Source organism: Oryzias latipes, chromosome 14 (assembly GCF_053564925.1).
Source record: "Oryzias latipes strain Hd-rR chromosome 14, Olatipes_Hd-rR_3.1".
NCBI classification, from domain to species: domain Eukaryota; kingdom Metazoa; phylum Chordata; class Actinopteri; order Beloniformes; family Adrianichthyidae; genus Oryzias; species Oryzias latipes.
The window spans coordinates 1,691,647-1,712,160 of NC_136250.1; the positions used below are offsets into that span (position 1 = coordinate 1,691,647).

Here is a 20,514-nt window from a genome sequence, read left to right on the forward strand (position 1 = left end):
TCAAAGAAAAAGGTGGCTACTATGAAGAACCTACAATATGACATATTTTCCAGTTGTTTCACACTTTTTTGTTATGTTTATAATTCTACATGTGTTAATTCACAGTTTTGATGCTTTCAGTGTGAATCTACAAATTTCAAAGTCATGAAAATAAAGAAAACTCTTTGAATGAGAAGGTGTGTCCAAACCTTTGGTCTGTACTGTATATAATTAAATAATATATAATGGTTAAACATGGCTACATTTTATTATTTATTATTATTTTTTGTTTGGTTTATGTGTAAGAATTATCTGAATTGTATTTGAAAGGCAAAGGTAAAACTCTAGAGAGGAAATGCGGATATTCATTTTTTCCCATTTTCATTTATTTTCACGGGTCACGGGGTTGCTGGAGCCTATCCCGGCCACTTGTAGGCGAAGGCAGGGGACACCCTGGACAGGTCGCCAGTCTGTCGCAGGGTAAAATGTCCTCAAGCACACATCCATTCACTCTCACACCTATGGACAATTTAGAGTTCCCAATTAACCTATGTAGCATGTTTTTGGATGGTGGGAGGAAGCCGGAGACCCCGGAGAGAACCCATGCATACACGGGGAGAACATGCAAACTCCACACAGAAAGGTCCCCCATTGATGTTCTGTTTCAGGTCCCCCAGCCAGGACTTGAACCAGGCGCCTTCTTGCTGTGGGACAAGAGTGCTAGCCACTGCGCCACCGTGCAGCCTGGAAATGTGGAAATGTTTGTTGAATTGGCCTGTGAGAAGGGCATCTAAGGAAATAGTTGTATTCTTTCTATTTGGGACTAATAAAATCTTCATTTTTGTTTCTGGATGTGCCATCTTATATTTCAATTGTCTGTGTATTCAACATCATGAACCCCATTATAGCAACGATGAAAGGAAAGTAGCAATGTGGAGTCATTGACCTGAGTTCGAAGCAGCTACTGTCTGCTGGGTTTTGAACCACATACTGAGCTGAAGCGCACATGCAAAAGATTTAAGTTCAATCAAGAATTCGGACCTGGACACCTGATCTTTCGCTCAAAGCTGCTTCAGAGCAGTAAGAATGCAGTGGGGCCTCGCAGCGGGCAACACTGACGAGATGATATGTAACTAGTCTAGCAGCGCTCTGTGGGGACTACTGTGTGCGGTAGGTAGACACCAACAGAGGCCCCAAATGAAAAAGCAGGAGGATTGAAAGAAAAGCTGTATAGAATCCTAGAAAAGAGTTCAAATGTTATCCTTTTTGATGCTTTAGGTTCACAAAGAAACAGTGAACAGTAAAAATAGAAAGAATTTGAACATGTTTTTTTTTAAATAAAGACTTAAAAATAAACTCAAGAATAAGTAGCAATTTTGTAAAAACAGTTGCTGTTTGTGTTCTGGTGTGTTTTTTCATCTGAAAACAACTAATTATACCTTAAAAAAAGGTAATTCTTGAGAAACATAGAGCTAATAAAACATGTATTTCCTTTGCTTTCATCTTTGATATTGTGCTATGAGGTATTTCTGGTGAATAATACTCAAGCATAATGTGCTACACAATGGTCACATAGGAGGAGAATCCAGTCAATATTGCTTTTTATTTCCAACACGCTTTTACTGAGTATTGAGGATTCACTGAGTAAAACTGCCAGGTTACTGGCAGTAGACCTACTCAAAGCCCAACAAAACAGATTAGTGAAGGTAGACAGTTTTCCTTCCAGACAGACTGTTTATACCAGAGACAGTCTAAGAGAGAGCTTGTGTTGGGTTTCTTGTAGCTACAAAGAAAACATTTTGGCCTCTCAGTAATCCCTCCTGAGGCCCTCCCTAGGCTCAGAAGACCCTTCCTCCCACATTTTACCTCTGTCTCAGATTTTCAGAGTGTCTTGGTATACTGAATTCCGCCACACACCCTTCACCATCTTTCCTTCTCCATGACCCCTCTGGGACCAAACTGACCTTGCTGTCAGCGTCAAAGTAAATCAGAGTAGGAGTCAGAGCAGCGAGGGCCTCCACCCAGAGAGCTAGAGGTCTAATCTCTAAGTTCCTCACAAAAGTCTACAGAGGAAACATTAACATTCCTGACTAGATGCAGAATCACTTAAACTCAATCTCAGAATGGGGAAACAGGAGCACAGACCGGGGATTCAAATAATTAAACAGTATTTAAATTTTTAACTAAAATAAGATAAGGACTGAACACACTGTCTACAGATCAGTTCACTTATCTGTGATGATATTATAAAAGCAAAATGTTTTTTTTCAGAGTGATCGTGCAGAAACTAATGACGTCTAAAAGCCTGGCAAATGCCTTGTCTGCACTTGCCAGGACACTGATATGATGAAAATCCAAATGTGTTACCACTCTCTTTTCCACGGTCTTCCAAGGACATCTAAAGGTGTATTCAGAATGGAAAAATCATTTGGTCTGAACCCAGTCCGCTTAATTTTGTCCGGATCGAGTCCTGAACGTTGCGTTTTGTCTGTATTCATACTGCCATCTACGGAGATTTCTGTTCCGGACTAAGGCTTGTAAAGAAAACCACGTGACAAAAGATCTCTTCACTCATTGGCCAGAAATTATGGAAGTGGAAAACAAATTCTGGAGGCAAGAGAACCACAACATTGCAGTTAAATGTTTATAATGAGGGTATATCATAAACATATACCAATTTTGAACGTCTGTATCAACCTCATGCTCAACACTTTTTACTCGCTTTTCTTGGTCCGGTGGAGGCATGCTGCAGGGCAGTTACTGACGAGAAGACAAAAGGTACGCTGACATGTGTTTATGACATATAGATTGTTGGGAAAACAGTGAGCAGCTAACGTGACACAGAAAAGCATGTAAGTAGCGTTTTCAGTGGTGCTGAAATAAACGCTCTAACAAGTAAACAGACCGAAGGTTGCTTCTTTTCTAATCTGTTTATATCACGTGACCACCCGCTACGGTGGCCGTTTTGGTTCAGCTGTTCCCCTCCGGGAACAGATTGTATTCAGACTGAGGAATCTCAGAGCAAACCGAAGCTCAGTCTGACTGGAAACGAACAGAGACCACATTAAAAATGAGTCTGGCAGACTCATCTCAGACCACTGCTTTGACCACTCTCAGACTCATCTGGGTGAAAATTGAATGCACTTGGGTGTATTCAGACTGGAAATTTATTGCATATTATCGAACTTTGGTTCACTTTAAGCGAACCAAATGTCTCCAGTTTGAATACAGCCTAAAGGCCCGTACACACCGGGACGAATATTCGCCAGGCGTTATTTGCCAGCGTTTTTCGCCACGTTTTTTGTGTTCACACCCAGGCGATTTTCGCTGACGATGAGCCGAGCGAACATGCAATTTCATTCCCTGACATTAGATGGCGCTTAATGTAAACAGAAATACTCCTGTACACAAGGTGGCGCTGCGCAACTTTACGCTTCTTAAAGTCGCTTTTCACTCAGAAGAAGAGAGCAAGTATTTACGCGATTGTCAGAATCATACAAAGAAAACATGAATATTTCAAGCACCAGTAGCTCCAACTGGTGCTTGGTTCGGGGATATTTTAGAATGTCCGTCATTATTTCTTCACGGCAGTGTTGACGCTACTTGGCGTCTATCTTCTTCGCTGGTATGTGTGCTCAGCAAGGCAGTTTTGTGTTTGAGCGCCCCCAAGTTGTGTTTTACTGTAACTTCAGAAGCTCCAGACACGTGTGCAAAAGCGCCGTTCTCATTGGTCGAATAGATTTCGACGCGACGCGTCGGAAAAAAAAAACGAACCCGAGGCGTTTTTTTTTTTGACGCTTTGACGCGTGGCGTTTTTTCGCGTCGGTGTGCACACTCTCATTGGTGCCCTTTGTTTAGTCACGAGGCGTTAAACGTCGGCGAAAATCGCCGGCGAAATTCGTCCCGGTGTGAACAGGCCTTAACACACTGGAAACATTTCTAGAGGTATGTAACACTAGACTGTAGAGCTTGTTTCTAAATCGTCCATGAGTGTTTATGTGCATCATATTCTGTTTTTGTGTTCTCAAATTTATTTGACTGGACTTTGACAGGAGATCGTCGACTCAAAGGTCATTTGTGGCCTTAAATTTTGATTCTATTTTCATAAATCCTTGTTTTTTCTCTTAGACTATGAGATTCCATTTATAAAATTCATCCACTGCAGCGCAGGTAAACGGATTTCATGCATGTCTATGTTTAGCACAGCTGTGCAGTTTCCCAACTGCCTGACAGCCACATCTGGTGTGACCACACTCTATGCTGAAACTAGTCTGGCTCATGACCGCTTATGCAAAGCTACTTAAAACCATTTGGATATTTACACCAGCCGTAGATGATCCCATATGATTCCAGGTTTGGTTTCTGTCATACTGAGACCAGTACAGTCTCAAATTCAGTCCCACTGCAAGAAAGCTTGAATTCATTTCTGACCTGAACACCTATTTGAACGCACAAAAGAATCAAGTTTCTAGAAGTACTTGCTTTTACTTTTACTATCCCCAAACGATGCAAGAACTTTCTGGGTTATTTTACCCACCCCAAATGTTTTATCATAATATGGCATCTTGATTAATAAAAAACTGCATGGGTAGTAAACTTTTGTTATACCACTCCTTTACCCCAATATTGGACGTTAGCTGTTCATTTACACATTCAGGGAACCTGAAAGCCCCATGAGTTTTTGATTTATCTGCTCAAAGGCCACAATTTGTTGATGTCACATCAGGGTGAGATGGCGCCTACCAAAGAGCTTCAAAACCGCTCTCATGTGAAAGAAAGGGTCATTTAACCACATCTCTCACTCGTCTTTATTTACAGTCCATGGTTGAAACCAGAGGAGATTTAATACACTTGGTTCTCTGACTGAAGCATTACTTGTTAAACTTAGGGTTTCCAAAAGAAAAGCCTTTAAATATATATTTTTCTCCTGCTGAACCAGATCCTCTCTTGGGTTGAAGCATTAACACCTTAAAGTGTTGAGTTTGAGCTTTCTTTAAAGAAAAGCTATGGTTGAGGTTATACTCCTAGCACCATTTAGTTAGTTGAACTGTCCTCACTTAAAGCCTTTTCTTTCCTCCAGTCCTTCTTTTTATCTGTAAACTGAATCTGGTTGAAGCGGTCAGAAACAATTCTTCAGTTTCTGTTGATGCTTTGTCCTGTCGCTCTTTGCTGTCACTTCCAAGGTGATCATTTTAAGAACTTGTACAGGAAAACAGTAAATTAAAAACTAAGGTGAAGAATTCTGAAGTCTTAGAGCCTACAAGTTACCCTGCAGGGGCACAAGTAGGGGGCAGCTGCCCCCCCAGCTAAAAGCTTTGCCCCCCACATGCCCCCAGCATTTTGATTAAATATTAGTATTATTATTAAGAAAGATTAAGATATCATCAATACAAGCTTCTTTAAGCACTGCAAAAATAACAAAAGCAATTTCTTAATAAAATTTTGAGCCCCTCAAATGATTTGCTTCACCCCAGTTTTATGGATGCCGACCCATCTGGGTTGTCAGCATCCTGGCCTCATCCAAAATCGGCGCTGTTTCAACGCAGCCTTTGCCAAAATGTCTCAGCTTACCAGCAACAACTGCTCCTGGACCTGAACCTGAACTCCTCCAGGACCAATGTGGGAGTTCCATGTTCCATGTCCCATCCACAACCTTTCTAGGGTTGGTTAAAGAGTAAAGAAAGGTAAAAATGGATCCAGCTAAAATTAAGGCAGTCCTTGATTGGCCTAACCTAGACCACAAGCAACTCCAGCAGTTTTTGGGCTTTGCTCATTTCTATCAGCAGTGTATTAGGAATTACAGCAAAGTCGCTGCCCCATCAACCCATCCAAGAGAGGAAAATGTGGGATGAGAAGACTCACATTGCTCATGCCAAACTTGGTGGGCAATGTTTTTTAGCCAATTCAGTTTTACCCTGTCCTACATACTCGGATCCAAGAACACCAAGGCTGACACTCTGTCCCGGAGAGAAGATGAACCCTATCTTCATCTGAGTTCATTCTGCCCAACTGACAATCCTCAGCACTGTGTTGACTTAACCGATCCTGTCCGATTCCTCCAGTTGAAACACGGGACAAGGTCATCTTTTTTGGCTTGTCTTTAAAACCTTTAATGTGACAGTTTCCATGCTATGGCAAGAAGAAATTATTATTTTTGGAAAACTCATGTTTTAAGAAAATAGTCTTGACAGATCTTGCTTCATGGGATCATAAGTACTGACTGTTCATTTCATTAATTGGATATGAAGATTTGCGAGTTTCGGCCCGTTGGTCTATTTGAGCTGTTTGCTGCACAATACTTTGACCTGAGCGGAGCAACGGAGAAACAGCCAGTCTCTGAATGCGAGGACTCGCCTGGTGTTTATGTAACAGTTGCTTTGTTTCATGTAATTCCACCAAATCAATTGGAAATAGTTAATCACAGTTGTACCTGTATATTTGTGAATATTTCATACTGTCCTTGAATTCACTACAGCAAGGAATTCGGAAAGGTACATCTTGATGACATTCTCTCCACGTCGCGACACCCCTGCACAGTTCAGCAAGTGGAGGCGGTTGAGTTGTCAGAAGACATATTAGCTTTGGAAGAAGCCAGACAGGCGGCATGGCTGGTGTCAAGTTTTTGGTTGCAGGAGGTCAAACTTCATACTAAAGAGGACCCCGAGCTACAGAACATGCAGAACTTTGTCAAAAATGGCTGGCCTAAGTATGCTTCAAAAGTTGCTAACAACTTAGCCATATTATGCAGTAAAAGACACCCTTTCAGTATCCACTGACCTGCTTCTCTATGGAAACTGAATTGTCTTTTCCAAAAGCCTGAGGTCAGAAATACTGACAAGACTGCATGATGGCCACATGGGCGCAGTCAAGCGTTTGGGATCGGCAAGGTGCTGCAGACATGGATTGAACACTGTCAGTGTTGTCAGCCAACAAAACCTTCACAGCAGCATAAGCCACTAATCTCCACCCCTTTACCTAACGAGCCCTGGATGAGAGTGGATGCAGATATTTGGGAATTTAATAAAATAATGATCTTGTTGTAGTGGATTCATTTTTGAGATACATTGAGCTGATCTATCTACCAAGTCTGACTGGAGCTGCAGTGCGCTCTCACCTCAGCACCATCTTTGCTAGATGGGGTTGCCCAACTGCGTTGGTCACTGACAATGGACCACAGTTTCCTGTGGTGTTCCAAGTTTTCTCAAAGAATTTTGACTTCCAGCATGTTACTACCAGCCCACATTTTTGACAAGCTAATGGTGAGGCAGGTGGTGGTGAGGACGGCCATGTATATGCTAAAACAGAAAGATCATTCCTTAGTTCTTCTAAGCTACAGAGCAACCCCCTTGCATGCAACAGGTTACCGTCGTTTAAAATGTTGTTGCTCCAAGCCTAATGTTTCAGTAAGAAAATGCTTGTACAGCTTAAGGGATGTTGTTTATGTTATGTGCGTATCAGGAAAGGTGCAATGTGTTGGGAAGTTTTGAGGAACTAGTTTGTATTGTGGAGCAACACACACCAGGCGTAAGATGATGCAGAGATTGTGATCAGCCTTGTGGCAGGTCAATTAAACCAGTTAAAATTCAAGGCAATGTCTGTGTCTGGTTCTTTGTACAGCAAACGATCTAGACTGATATTCAATGGTTTCAAATATTCACAACTTACAGTTTATAGATGAATTACTTAATGGACACAACAACAAACAGTGTAGTTTTTCCAAATGGTAAGGTGAGGCTTTGCGTCTTTTGGTGAGTTTTGGTGGCCAAAATGGATCAGTTTAATGCTTGTGCTATCCTACCCCCGCTGTTATCTTGCTGGATACTTTAGCTGATGCGTTGGTTGCATTAGGATGGAGGGACTGCAGGCCGGCTAAACCCTTGTGCTATCCTAGGCACTTTAACGTTGGGAGTTGGGTCATCTAGACCCACTAGACCGTGCTCTGAACCTTTTTTCTTCAATGATTTGTGATCTTCACTGGTGTCCATGGATTACATGAAATCTTTCCACCTTTATCCACCTTTGTCATGGTAGGGAGAACACGTCAATGTAAGGGGGGGGGTCATCTAAGATAGCACAAGGGATAGTAATCACAAGCCACAAAGTCATTGGGATCACAAAGCACAACAGGAACTTTTGGAGGCAGTATAGCCCTTTATCAATCATAGAAGAAGAAGACGGATACAAACTTACGTTTCATGCTGCATTCATCCTGAAATGGGCGGCAACCACAAGGAGTGAAAGGCAGAGCAGAGATCAAGTCATCTTACTTTAGGTAGAAAAATGAACTGCGAAAATAACTCATATTTCATAAAAGTTTGTTCTTTAGTATGCGAAAGGTAATATATGATCCTAGATATGGACATAATTTATTCTGAAATTCTTAACCCTTGTGCTCTCCTATGACCCCACCCTTACATTGACGTGTTCTCCCTACCATGACAAAGGTGGATAAAGGTGGAAAGATTTCATGTAATCCATGGACACCAGTGAAGATCACAAATCATTGAAGAAAAAAGGTTCAGAGCACTGTCTAGTGGGTCTAGATGACCCAACTCCAAACGTTAAAGAGCCTAGAATAGCACAGGGGTTACAAAAAGCATGGTACAGACCCTTTAAAAGTCCTCAGTTTTGCTTTTGTTATTTGGGATTGGGACGGTAATGTACCATCTGGATTTCAGTTGTCAAACAAAAATGTCCAAACATTTGTTTTTATTGTTTCTTTACTAAAATGTTCGATCTCCACCACTGATGCCAAGTTAGTTACATATAATATTTGCTCACTGACAAATTAAACTATTGACAGGAAAAGAAAGTGTCTTTACTTTTGTTTGACTTTGTTGTTGACTGCATATCAGAAGACTTGGGTAAGGCACGTGAATATTTAAATCTAACAAAAGTTTAGGGGTCATAGTACAAAGAACGTTTAGCTTTTCCACAATTTCTTGTCAGCCATAGCCCCCAGCTGTTCACAAGCTTTAATACCAACAGCTGTGCAGAGGTTTAGTGGTCTTTGTTCCCATGACAATAGCAAGATCCATTACAATACAGACTCTCAGTGCCAGAAGCAAGATTAACATTATGCCATGATGTCTTTTCTGAAATTTCACTTGCATTTTTATGACTCAGATGAACTTAAAACAAAAGACAAATAATAAATTGAATACCGAGGTCTAGCTAAGTTTTGGCAACTAAATCAAATGCTCCCCCATGTAAACCCAAAGCTGCAACTAAGTGACCTCACAGATCAACTCATTTACCAAACATTACCTTTCCAGAAAAAGTGATGGTTTCAGCTTTATACAATAGACTCTAAATTGATCATCTTGCCTGGCAGCTGCATGAGCAGATCAGTGGCCAGCAGCAAAGCGCTAGATATTACTGCTTTCCTTCTGTTTGGGTTTTTTTCTCCCCCAAGTGCACCAGTTGGGGGGAGCATCACTGTCATGTTCAGTGTCCATGTCCAGGCTTTCTCCAGTTCTTCCCTGAGTCCCTGGTATTTTTCATGTTACTTCTTTCTGATGTATCCATCACTTGGTATTGGCACATCCACCACAACGGCCACCCTCTGTTCTTTATCCACATCTGGTTTTCCAGGCCTTATCCTGCACATGTTTCTTTACACTATTTCCGACACTTGGTTGTGACACTCCATGGATGGGTTCACATAAAAGGTGCACTCTCCTTGTGACAATGGTACTTCCCAGTTTCACGACATCCCTTAAGGTGGCCATGAAAAAACCCCAAAGGAACTGCAAGACACATCTGCTCTCCTTTTAAGATGCAGCTCCTCCTTTCAACAACTCTCTACAGGCCCAGCCAACCTCAAAACCCATAGCACCCATACTGGTAACCCTCTCACTGGTGCATCTGACCAAGGTATTAGCAATTACTTGGTGGTACATCCCATGCAAGGGCTTGTCCTTCCATTATACTGCTCTCCATGTGCTGAGACATTCACTGACCACACTGTCAGTTAGGGACTTCTACTTGACGTATTCATGCATCTTGGATGTTTCATCTGCGGTGTTGGGAGTAATGTTGTTTAAATATAAGCGTGTTACTAACAGTGTAACTATTTTTGGTCCAGCCCCCTGAACAGAGACGGATCATTTAGTTCGAATGTAACACTTTTATCTCCCCCTCTGCAGTCTGTGCCTTGATCTGAAGCCCTCTAAAAATCCCTGTCAAATAAAACAGTGTTGCCTTTCAACGTCGCTGTTCATCTTTTGTGGTCTTGCTCATTCTTTTAGAGCGATTATGCTGCTTTTTTTTTTAAACAGTGCACCCTGTTCTGTGTCCTGATTGGCTGGAGACTTTTTCGATCTTCTCTGTGCTGTGTCTACTGTACAGCAGAGGTACCCACACTTTTTGCATCTATGTGAGAAACCAGTGTGCATGGATGCTCACCAGATTGGCGAATATAGACCACAATGCATTGCGTTTAAACTTTTTTGACAAGAAAATGTAGTTAAACTTGTTTTTTAAAGAAATTATCAGTGATTTCATTCCCAGAAAACAGTGGATTCATAAATAGTAGTCGCAAAATGCTCATATAAATTAGATTTTCACTTCGTGAAATCAATGACATCATCTTCGCCGTTTAAAAAAGTAGTCAGCATTGTGTTTGAATTGTTTTTAAAATTCAGGACACTACATAGTTCCACACTGTAGAGTTTCTTTAGTAGTTAGGGGTTAAGGTGGAAATTCGGACAAAGAGCTTTTTTTTTTTTTGACTCAGCTACACTGCATATTGCCGCACACTATAACACCTGACTGATGCATCACTGCCACCAAGTGGCGGGAGGCTGCGATCAGGTCGAGCGGCCCATAGATTCAGAACAGATTTTGTTTTGCGGCCCACTAGTTGGCACTCACTGACCAAAATTAGGCCGCGGGCCCATGGTTAAGGAACACTGTGTTAGAGGATGACTTACGTGAGGCAGAGATATATCCTATTGTTGCAATTTTTTTGTTGAAGCTTTTGCATTTATATTTTTCTCTCTATTAGTGTGATTGAAACTATTTTGTTTATTTTTACAAAAGCTAGAATAACTAAAAGAAGTTCATATTTACACCTTTATGATCAGTTTATATGAAGTTAACATTATTAATATTAATATGTATGGCTTGTTGCAGTGTTGTTGTGTGATAATTCTGATATAAAAATATTTAAATTTCTACACGTCCTCTCTCTCTGTTGTAATGAAACTTAAATCAAAGTAGGCTGAACACATTGTTCATTGTCCATGCTTCTAACATTTACTAACATTGGGTTTGTAGCTTCTAAGTTAAAAGTTAAATTTAAAAAATATAATTTTTATTAAAGATTTACATTGGATATGTAAATCTGTGAATGAGGTGCCCCATGACATTTAACTGTGATGACCCTTAACATTCAGCCTACATGATATGATAATGCTGAATATGATTGTAGCTACATTCCAGCATCTCCAGGAAAGTTTTTGAAGGCTATCACATCAATCACTAGTTGCTGTGTTAGTACAAAATGGGTTTGGTTCAATAACCCTTTCGGAATCATCTGACTTACATTGAATAACCATTGCCTGCTCTAGCTGGTATTCTGAGAGTCGCTTATGAGGCTAAGTATACTGTGACAGAAACAGCCCATGGGCAACAGGCATATATACTGTATGTCTGTTTCAGTAGCAGATTAAAGAGAATTTGCTTTTTGTTCTCGATATAATGAGCAGTAATAGCACGAATCGGATTCTCTGAATGTCCAGATGTCCTTCCGCTTAGTTAAATCCAAATGTTGCTGCACATCAGTCTTTTCGTTGTAACTGCCGTACTCTCATAACTGCAGCCTCTGACATGCTAGTTTCTCTCTAACCATGCGTACTCTGAGCAATGTCTTGCAGTAGGAATTTTAATTGGAAAATGATGTCAGACTCCACCCTGAGGATGACGTCTACAGCTCAGACACTCCCTGAATTCTGCTGGGTGTGGAGAGGCAGCATCCACTCATGGAGCAGAAGGCTGGGGGCATTCTGCTTCCATTCTACATCATATCTTTGTGAGATTTTCTGCTGTTACCACTTTGAAATCAAAAAACAGAGCTATGCTCAGTATTGAGCAGGACTTGAAGGTTGCAGTAACAAACCTGCAACCTCGTTTTGGAAGGATGTGTAGCACAAAGCAGGTACATTGCAGCCATTAACACAACTTTTTATTTTTTTTGCACAAAGGTTCAATGTTATTGTTTGTACAAAATGAATGGGGGGGGGGGGGGGGGGGGGGGCAAGAGAACAAGTTTGAGAATCACTGAGTCAAGCTAGCAAGATGTTCATAGATTCTTACTTCCAGGATCAGTAACTCTTACAAATGTTTTAAACTGACAACAGGTATCTCTAGTAGTTTTTCTTAATCCAAACAACAAATGCATTTCAACAGAAAAAAGATTGTCTTTTTGTTTTTGTTAATGTTAAGCTCTGACACAGAGACGGCTGCACAGCAGCTGCTAAGCGCTAGCTCTGTGTTTTAACCCCCTAAGACCCAAACTCTGCTTTGATTTGCCTTTTCTATTTCTCTGACAGAGACCCAGTTAAGTTAATTAATTATTGTCAAAAAAAAACAAAATATGATGTCTTAATGTTATCAGTTAGTCATGAATATTCATCATCATATTCATGCTACAACTGTCATCATTATTTTTTAAGAATTTTAAATGAAGATGTAAATCACATTTGGTTAAAAATGTTCTGAAAATATAAAGCTAAAGTCACTACACTTTCTCATCTGACTAATTATCATATTTTGCCATACTTAGTAGATATTTTGCCATACTTAGTGCCATAAATAGTTGCACTATTTTACTTATTGTTAAGTTACTTTATAGAAGTGCTCTGTTTAGGTGTTAAATAATAATAGAAAGTTAATGAAATGAAAATGTGGGACAACCTAAATCTGTTTATTAAATGTGTTCATTTTTTTCAATGTTTTACAAAAGCATTGGATCCAGACTGTGTCGGCAGATACTCAATGATGAATCAGGTCTGGCCCCCAAAAAACCTGATCGACATCCCTTAGAAAGGTTTGCTGTAACAGAGAAGCAGCAGAAGGAGAAATCATTCAATAGAATGAACATACAGGATTTAGATCCTAAAGCCATAAAATAAAACTTAAGAAGAAAGAGGAAAACTTTTTTTTATGAAACTCTACTACTCTGATTTATAGAAATCAGTGGAAAGTATTATGGTTAGCCATCTCAAAGAGGTAGTGGAGAACCTATGCAAATAAACGATGTTCCTTCTTAAATGAAGGAAACTTCCCATTGGCTTGGTTGTGATCTGGTCAACACAGATGGATGACTGATGACTTGTGATTTTGCTATTTTTTAAACCCAGAATGACTGTTTTATTAGTTGTCATTAAAAAAGCAGATCAAATCCATCTGAATCCTCAAGAAAATATGAGACATGGACAGAACTTTCAACACTTTTTAACCTTTGTGCCATCCTAGGCACTTTAACGTTTGGAGTTGGGTCATCTAGACCCACTAGACAGTGCTCTGAACCTTTTTTCTTCAATGATTTGTGATCTTCACTGGTGTCCATGGATTACATGAAATCTTTCCACCTTTATCCACCTTTGTCATGGTAGGGAGAACACGTCAATGGAAGGGGGGGTGGTCATCTAAGATAGCACAAGGGTTAAAGGTAGAGATAGCTGAAGAAGTTTAATTAAAATATTTTGAATACGGCTGAAACAGTTTTTCCATTTTATTAGTGAATTTAAAAAAATTGGGTAATAATTTTAGTGAACAAGCACGCTTTTAATCATCCAAAGACTTGATTTACTGCAGCCACACTGATCTTCGTGTGTCATGTTGTACAGCAGCAACCTCTCATCAACCAAATATAAAGGTTGGCATGGAAGGTAGAAACACAATCAACTTAAAGATGTGGCTAAAGGAGATGGGAAATGGAACAACGAGAGTGGTGTCGTATAAAAACTATGCTAACTGTGATATAACCATTGTCTCCTGTGTTCCACTTGACTTTTCTTCAAGGTTTTATGTAGGATGCCATTCTTGACGCTATCCTCTGCATTTACCCGGGCTTTGGACAGGCACAAATGTGACACTGGCTTCTGCCCTGTTGAGTGAGTGAGTGAGTGAGTGAGTGAGTGAGTGAGTGAGTGAGTGAGTGGGTGGGTGGGTGAGTGAGTGAGTGAGTGAGTGAGTGAGTGAGTGAGTGAGTGAGTGAGTGAGTGAGTGAGTGAGTGAGTGGAGTGAGTGAGTGAGTGAGTGAGTGAGTGAGTGAGTGAGTTGAGTGAGTTGAGTGAGTTGAGTGAGTTGAGTGAGTGAGTGAGTGAGTGAGTGAGTGGAGTGAGTGAGTGAGTGAGTGAGTGAGTGAGTGAGTGAGTGAGTGAGTGAGTGAGTGAGTGAGTGAGTGAGTTGAGTGAGTTGAGTGAGTTGAGTGAGTGAGTGAGTGAGTGAGTGAGTTGAGTGAGTTGAGTGAGTGAGTGAGTGAGTGAGTGAGTGAGTGGGTGGGTGGGTGGGTGAGTGAGTGAGTGAGTGAGTGAGTGAGTGAGTGAGTGAGTGAGTGAGTGAGTTGAGTGAGTTGAGTGAGTGAGTGAGTGAGTGAGTGAGTGAGTGAGTTGAGTGAGTTGAGTGAGTGAGTGAGTGAGTGAGTGAGTGAGTGAGTGAGTGGGTGGGTGGGTGGGTGAGTGAGTGAGTGAGTGAGTGAGTGAGTGAGTGAGTGAGTGAGTGAGTGAGTGAGTGAGTGAGTGAGTGAGTGAGTGAGTGAGTGAGTGAGTGAGTGAGTGAGTGAGTGAGTGAGTGAGTGAGTGAGTGAGTGGAGTGAGTGAGTGGAGTGAGTGAGTGGAGTGAGTGAGTGAGTGAGTGAGTGAGTGAGTGAGTGAGTGAGTTGAGTGAGTTGAGTGAGTTGAGTGAGTTGAGTGAGTGAGTGAGTGAGTGAGTGAGTGAGTGAGTGAGTGGTTACGTTTATTTATTTAAAGCCTTTCTGTCTGTTTTTCCATCTCTGTTTTGTATTTTATTTTTTAACCTTTTTTATTTATTTATTGCATACTTTGTGTCGCTTATTAATTTATTTTTAGTTTATCTTTGGTTTAATGTTTTTGTCTTTTTAATTTATTTGTATGCATTTTTTTTAATATTTAGTTCTGAACACACAGCTTGGCTTCTCTCAGTCATTTTAGCATTATTCATCTGTTTTTTTGTGCAAAAGTCCTAACAAACGAGTCCATATCCAGGCTTCTTGTGAGCTTTCTCATGAGCTAAAATAACTAAATTTTGTTTTCTTTAATGTAGCATGGCGCAGCAGAAGGTGGTAAGAACTGGAGACAAAGTAGAGAAAGAGCTTTTACATAATGCATATGATGGAGCTGAGGAAAGGCATTCTTATAGCTCTGTAGATATTAGCAAACAGTGGAGAGGTCTACAAACTCCACATTGCTGTCAGCATCAGTCTTTTTGAACTCTTTTTCCAAAATCATTTTTGTGACAAGAATCTCTTGGAAAGTTTGTCACTTTCTGCCATTTTCTGCAGAGGACTTAACATGGCAACATTCAGAAAAGAGGGAGGTTGAGGTTGAAGACAATTAACTAATTTCATGAGGTCGAGATTGCTATTGGAAAATCTTGTCTCCATCTCCACAATGGCTATGTCCAAAATGTTGAGAAGAGTTCACTTCAGAGCCTGGCGAGGAGTCATGGAGTCTTCTTCACGGCCCACAGTGGACATGTCAGCACTTCCTGAGCACTGAGCTCATTGTTCTCACTCTTTTAGCAGCTGGTGCAGGCATGCTGGGTAATATCTCACTCTCTTCATCCCTCATCGGCTTCAGAGGCTGCAGAGATGCACTGACTGCTTCTGAAGCACAGCACAGGTCAACAGAATGAGCCTGCAGCGGGGCATCTGCAGACTTCAGGGAACCCAAAAGTTTTAGAAGAAACTTTCCTGTTTAAAGAAATGATGCCTCCATAACATCATCACTGACCCACCTTTTTAATTTGGCTTTTAGTTGATTTTAACTGCTAATTTATTCTATTAGTTTTAGTATAGGCTATTTTATGTATTTATTTTCATTTTATTCTCAGTTTTATATTTATTTACATCTTCTGTCTTTAATTCTAGCATCTGATAATGATTTTAGCCCCAGTGTCTCTTGTGGGGATCTTTTCCTCCAGGACTTGCCGGCTTGGTCGGTGGTTGTTGCTGCAGTTGTCGCCCTTGCTGGGGCAGCTGGAGTTTAACTTTGCAGCTTCATGGCTGTGAAGTGTCCCAGTCTGGTTTGGCACCGTGGCGATGCTCCCATGGCCGAGCTGCTCCTGGTATGAATGGATTCCCAAATACTGTTTCCTCACAGCAGAGCCAAGCCTTCCATTTCTTTTAGAAGTTCTTTTTATCAGTATTCATTGTGTGGGCTCATGGGTCGTATGTGTTAATGGAGGGGAGTGGGAAGGGTAAAGGGTGGGTTGGGTTTTAATGTAATAATGTGTGTTTTTGTTTTTAATGTTAAAGCGCTTCGAGCTGCGCAATGTATGAGAAGCGCTATTTTATAAATAACGTTTGATTTGATGATGATGAAAAAACGAGTGCAGGGATCCTGATAGATCAGAAAAGGTTTGTGCACACGGCTCTGCTTGCAGTGTATTGATTACTGACAAATGCAGCTGGTGGTTCCAGCAGTGGATAGAAGGTAAATCCTTCCCTACCTTCTTTTGCAATAAGGCCTGAACACCACCCCTGACCCCACCCATGACAGAAGCTGCATCATAGACTGACTGATAATTTCAGCAGCACTATGACCTGAGGCAGAAAGATGATCAAGAATTTGGGTAATAAGTTCTCCATTTAACTGACTGAGGTCAAGCAGACCAATCAGGTGTTCCTCTGGAATACCTTTCCAGATAAATCTAATCATGACTGACAGATACTCCACATTGCATCTGTCTGTGGTTCAATCACTTTTGGTGCAAAAACCCAGCAAAATCTGCTTTGTCATAATTATCTTTGATTTTATTTAATTCAATTTTGGCCAATGTTTCAATCATTTCATCTTGGATGCTGTGACAGGTGTATTTTGCAACTTTGCTGCAACTTTCCAATTGTTTTTATTTACCTTTTTTTTTTCCAACTTGAGTGCAGCCAACAGATTACTGACGGTTTCCCCAGTGGCCTCTCTGTGGGACATTTCAGACCAGGATTTTGCTTTTTTTGTGTGGCACTGAGGCTGCACGGTGGAGCAGTGGTTAGCGTTCTTGGCCCCCGGTTCAAGTCCCGGCTGGGGGACCTGAAGCAGAACACCAATGGGAGACCTTTCTGTGTGGATTTTGCATGGTTTCCCCGTGCATGCGTGGGTTTTCTCCGGGGACTCTGGACATGCTTCATAGGTTAATTGGTTACTCTACATTGTCCATAGGTGTGCATGTGTGTGACTGTGACATGCTGGCGACCTGTCCAGTGTGTCCCCTGCCTTCGCCCAGAAGTAGCTTGGATAGGCTCCAGCAGCCCCGTGACCCCAAAAGGGAACAAACGGAAGAAGATGAATGAATGAATGTGGCATTGACTTGATCCATGCTTTGTGAGTCCCTTGTCTTTTTCCAATGCAGTTTTCCAAGTATTAAATGCTTGTTTTGTAAAAAACAAATCCCTGTCAAATTTACAGCACTGGAAGCAAAAGCATTCATCCTGCTTTGCTGAATACTCCAGCCATGGTCTTCCACAATACCAGCCTGGGCAGAATGAGAGAGCGTTCTTACCAGAGTTACGCTTGGGGAAAAGAGCTGTGGGTTGTGACGGCGCTGAAGTGTTCAAGCCTAAATCTACATCATCTGTAGCGGGGTTGGTCAGGGCTGGGAGCAATTGGGAAAGCAGGGGCTGTGCTTGTGACACTAGCCCAGGGGGGGTCAAACTCATTTTCACTGAGGGCCACATCAACATAGTGTCTGTCCTCAAAGGGCCAGATATAACTTCTACATGTAACTAAATGTAATGAAAATAAATGTAACTACTCCTTAATGTTAAATTACTCATTTATCTATTTATTATAACTTTTGAAAGTGACAATTACAGTTGCATAGAAAACATATGTTTGCTTGTTACTTTAGCATAAATCCTTTTACATTTGATTCTGTCAGGTTAGGTTCTATGGACATTGTTTAATTTCTAATGTATATTTCCCATATTTCAAGTCTGATTACCCCTAGATATAAATAAATACACACCAATTTTTATTATTACTTAAAAACTTTTATGCTCTCGCGGGCCACATGAAAGGACACAGAGGGCCGCATTTGGCCCCCGGGCCTTGAGTTTGACACATGTGCACTAGACAAACTAGACTGGGCTGAGCACAGGGATTCCAGTTTTCAGTCCCGCCCAACGAGTCGGTCTCTGCTGCTTCCGCTAATGCCCCGGCACGGGCAGCTTTGCTGCTACTGCTAGCTTTGGCGACCAGAAACCTGAGCATGGTAAACTTGTTTCTCGGTTTACTCCAAACCAGAACAAAGAGAGCGATAGATAGAGGACAAAAATGAGTTGAAATAACAAGTGATAAAATAATTTCAGCGCTAAAACTCCGGACAGCGGCTGTGTCTGCTGAGCCAACCAAGTGAGACGAGGAGCAAGAGTGAAGCGAGAGGCCACGCCCACCTGCATCTACCAATCAGCACCAGCAGCTCCTTTGAATGAGATCCAGAGACAGCAGAGAATGCTGTTTTTCTTTTAATATTTTTGAAATTTGGAACATTCTGAAAATGGTGTTTTGGGTGTTTTCAACATGTTCTTAAAGATCTTATATGATGGATGAATATAAAGAAAATTAAGCTAAAAATTGCATTTCTGAGTCTAAATTGTGGGGAATCAGGAGGTGATGAAAAGACACCATTTGAAAACATCTTAGTCCATGAGGAATCCTGTCTAACCTCATCTGTCAGCCTGTCCATCACTGTTCCAACCAGGAAGTGGCTCAGAGCTGTTTCCTGATGTAATCCCACCTCCACCCTGAACTCCTCTGTCCCCCCTACTGCACACCTCCCCACTCACTGTCCTCCAGCCCTCACACGGGTCATTTTCTGTCTACACAGACAACAAAACTGTCCAAATACTGCCCTGAGGTTTCAGTTTCATCAATGCTGTGATGCTCTGCTCCTTCTCATATTCTGTGACATCAATGTGCTTCTTTTATTAAAACAAGGCTGAATTGAGTTTTGTTATTCTCTCTCACCTAAACATATTCTTCACTGCTTTCACATTTGTATTGTCAGCATCGTGGTTCACAGTGACAAATACTACAAGCTAGCGCAGCTGCTGCTAATCTTTACAGCATGACACTATCATGGTTTTCTGCTCACTGCAAGTGATGCAACTGTTGGCTGTGAGATGTGGACCCACAAGTTTGGAACAGTTTGCATTGTAGTGGTGCAGCTGCTGTCCGTAACTTCTCCAAACTAAAACTGTTTCTCATATCAGATCACTGGATTAATAAAAGATACGGCTATATGTAAAAAAATGAACCAAGCCTTGCTCCGAAAAGAAAACTACTGTAAAATACTGATGAGTGTTACAGGAGCCTCTTTCGTGTGCTGATGTCTTCTTTTCTGTGTGTAAGTGGACTGCTGTCTTCTTTTAGCAAGAGGTTCAAAGTAAGACTCAGCAAAAGCAATAACCACTGGGGTTTCAGCTCCATCTGCATTCCTGCTCACACAAGATTTCAACAATGAAGTCTTTGTGTCTCATTATGGTTCGTATACTAACATGCTAATTACCCCACCCACAGTCTGAATTCATTTATTATGCATGAAATAATCTAATATGATGACTGTGATCATTATGCACATTGATATTATAAGAGTAGTAACTAATTATAGAAGGGGAGCTGGAAAAGTAATTATTCTTTGTAGTGGCAAGAAGTCTTGGTTCAGCAAGAGGGGTTCCGTTTTTCCCCTCATTAGGTTCACAGAGTTGCAATTAACAAGTGGGATTGCACTTTCTTGATTAACCACATACAGACTCATCTTATACTCAGCACTTAAAGCAGAGGCACTGTTTCGTGTAGAACAGGCCGCTACGTTTTTTGTACATTTTCAGTCTGTTAAGTGTTCGTTCTAATAATTGTGCATGCTCTCCCAACCCCGCAGCAAGCTCCAAACTTTGGCATGTTTACATTCCAACTTGGAAGCAGAGCAACATGACGTCTGGGTCATCAGTCCACAAAGGACACCTTCAGAAAGGAGAGGTGCTCTGTGTCGAGCACTTGGGAAGGAGAGCTGTAAGATATTGCCTCTTCTAAAACTGAGTGGATGTGTTTTCCTGCTGCAAAGCTGTAAACACTCTGTGGCTTTTTTGAAAAACTATGAGACCAACACAAAGCACAGCAAGCCATCACTGACGGATTTTTTACATGACCAGTTCTAAATCCTAAAAGCTAATGTGGGAAGGAGTTGGTTTTACTGACCTGTGACAGAAGTGTGTGAATCAGCGCCATCCATCCTGTAACATGTAAGCCTTCTCCCCTGTGGTTGACTTTAGAGTCCAAGCTAAAGGCAAAA

The 20,514-nt window shown here is 41.2% G+C and overlaps 1 protein-coding gene across 3 annotated transcripts in view; it reads right to left on the reverse strand.

The window, feature by feature from the left end:
• Window positions 1-20,514, reverse strand: part of LOC101163134 (pbx/knotted 1 homeobox 2) — a 107,152-nt gene that overhangs the window by 73,074 nt on the left and 13,564 nt on the right. For 2 of the 3 annotated variants that reach the window (XM_023962256.2, XM_078931061.1), the window contains exon 2: window positions 20,421-20,502. The exons of the other annotated variant lie outside the window; for it this stretch is intronic. The gene's annotated coding sequence lies outside the window, so the exon portion shown is untranslated. The remainder of the gene's footprint in view (window positions 1-20,420; window positions 20,503-20,514) is intronic. 3 annotated transcript variants of the gene reach the window in all.